A 2,437-nucleotide genomic window follows, 5' to 3' on the forward strand; every position below is an offset into this window, starting at 1 on the left:
ACTTTTACAAAACACTGATATTAAATATTTTTTGTATCAATTTGTATGTACCTTATTGTAAACCAGTTCTATTTATTTATTTTTAATTTTAAAAAGTGTTTAAATAACACTCCTATTAAATGCTTTTATTAATTTTGATGGTTTTCTTAGCTTTAATTTATAGTTGAAAGTCAAAGCCTACTTAGGAGTTACAACGGAACATATTTGGCTATACTCGGAATCCATCTCGTCAAAGAAAATTAGGACCCAGACACAATCGAACACGCCTCGTTGTTAGACTTGACCCGCCTAAAAATCCATAGGTGGATTCACTATACATTTAAATAAAAAAACTTATATAAATTATTAATAATAATAATAATAATAATAATAATAATAATAATAATAATAATAATATTAACATATATACATATAATATATGTATATATAGCATATATATATATAGGTATTTTACTATACTCAAAAAATAAAACAATTAGCATCTAGGCCCTTTGTGTTTGGGCTTGAACGGTTAAACCTCTTTGGCTCTTTCTCCTCTCCCTTCCCAAAAGAAGCAAACCACTTGCCGCAACCGTTCCACCTCCAACCGTCTGCACAACAAAAAGGCTTGGAAATATTCGCAAAAATCAAAATCAAGATCATCTACCATTTTTTTGTTTCTTTTTTTAAAAATCTCAACTTCGTTTCACCTTATTTTTTGGTATTCTTTCCCCTCCCTAAATAGAATCAGATTTCCCTAACCACCCATTCTGGTAAGTTCTTCTTACAGTTCTCTGTTTTGTTCTTTCCTTCACTCTTGCAGAGTTGTTATTTTGTTTATCTCTAATCTAAGCACAAACTAAAATAGGTGTTCAGATTATGTATAGGTTGCTGCTTTTGTAGTTTTTTTTCTTTGCGTAGTATGTATATAATGTTCAAAATCAGTTTCGGAACGACAATAATGATTCAGATATTGTGTTTAATGTCTTTATGATAGACGATGTAGTGCCTGATAGTACTGGACGTAAAGGTTTCATGGGCTACAGTTTATGCTTTTAACTTGTTTGATAATATGTCAATAAGTGTGCCAGTAGATATCATGGTATTTTTTACTCATTCACATGATTTTTAGAAAACAGATTCTACATTATTTTATTTTCTGTTGACACTGGCAGCGGTAAAAAGGACCTAAACACGCTTTGGAAGAACAAAAATAGCAACAGCCCTATCGTCCGTTAAATCATCAGATTTCTACCAAGTTTGAATGCCCTTCTATTACCCACATCAAGGTTAGTTTATATTTCTGTTTGTTGTTATTTTGATTTGCATATAGTCCATGGGTATTGATGTTAGAAATATAAGTGATGGATATATGAAAATTTATGTGATTTGGTATGATGATAAGATTTTATTGTAGTGAATTCAGCTAAAAAATTATTGTCTGGAGTACTTTCTCTTCATTTTTTTTCTTCCAAAAAGAAAATAATGGAATGTATTGTTTATTCTTTGTTCACTATACTATAGAATGTTCTTTTAATATGTATCTTGATATTGTAAATTTATATAAAATTGCGATTTCAAAAGCATTTAGACATTGTGATTTTGTCGAATTCAAGCTTATGCACTTATCTGTATGTCTTGTTTTAATCAAATATTTGTAGTATGGACATGATTTGCTAATTTAAAATAATCTTCAAGGTTTAGGTTCTTTGTGTAACAAATTAGAATTTGGATATTTGATTTTTGACTGTGAATACGAGTTTGACTGGGTTTAATTATTGATATTATTTTAAATTAAAATTTGAAAATTCTTCTCTTTATTTGTACGTTTTCACTTATTCGAAATATTTTTTATGATATTTTTATTTTAGTGCTTGATGAGTTCTTCGTTATTATATAAGTACTTATATTTTTCAAAATAATTGAGCAGGATCTGATAATGCAAAAGGCGTGGATGAACTGCCCCCGTACTAGTCTTGAGTATCGAGTGGGAGTCTTACATTTTTTACGTTATGCATTTGCAGACACAACTGATGAAGTCAAGAAACCGTGTCCTTGTTGCAAATGCATTAACTCGTCGAATCATGATCGTGCGACAATATATGAGCATCTGACCATAAATGGTATGCTACAAGATTATCATATTTGGGATTTTCATGGGGAAAAGCCAATTGTACAATTTCGTGATGACATAAACGTGTTCCAGCCTTTGTCCAAGGAGAAAGAGGTTTCTGAGAATACTAAGCATGAATTGGTGATGCAAGGATTGTTACATGAAGCATTTGGGATGCATGATGAACCATATATGAATGATGAAAATGACATTGTTAATATATCTTAAATAAATGAATAGGCTTAATTAATTATGAAACTCATATATTTATAGTAGTAATAATAGATAATATAATTGTTAATATATCTTAAATAAATGAATAGGCTTAATTAATTATGAATGACT

General features: G+C 29.6%; 1 long non-coding RNA gene across 1 annotated transcript; it reads left to right on the top strand.

The window, feature by feature from the left end:
- Positions 1-620: 620 nt before the first annotated feature.
- On the top strand, positions 621-2,013 carry LOC140875053 (uncharacterized). The gene is made up of 3 exons (XR_012148307.1): positions 621-752; positions 1,155-1,268; positions 1,910-2,013. It is a non-coding gene; the product is annotated as an uncharacterized lncRNA (long non-coding RNA).
- Positions 2,014-2,437: the final 424 nt, after the last annotated feature.

The sequence above is a fragment of the Henckelia pumila genome, chromosome 1, assembly GCF_033568475.1.
Source record: "Henckelia pumila isolate YLH828 chromosome 1, ASM3356847v2, whole genome shotgun sequence".
Classification (NCBI taxonomy): domain Eukaryota; kingdom Viridiplantae; phylum Streptophyta; class Magnoliopsida; order Lamiales; family Gesneriaceae; genus Henckelia; species Henckelia pumila.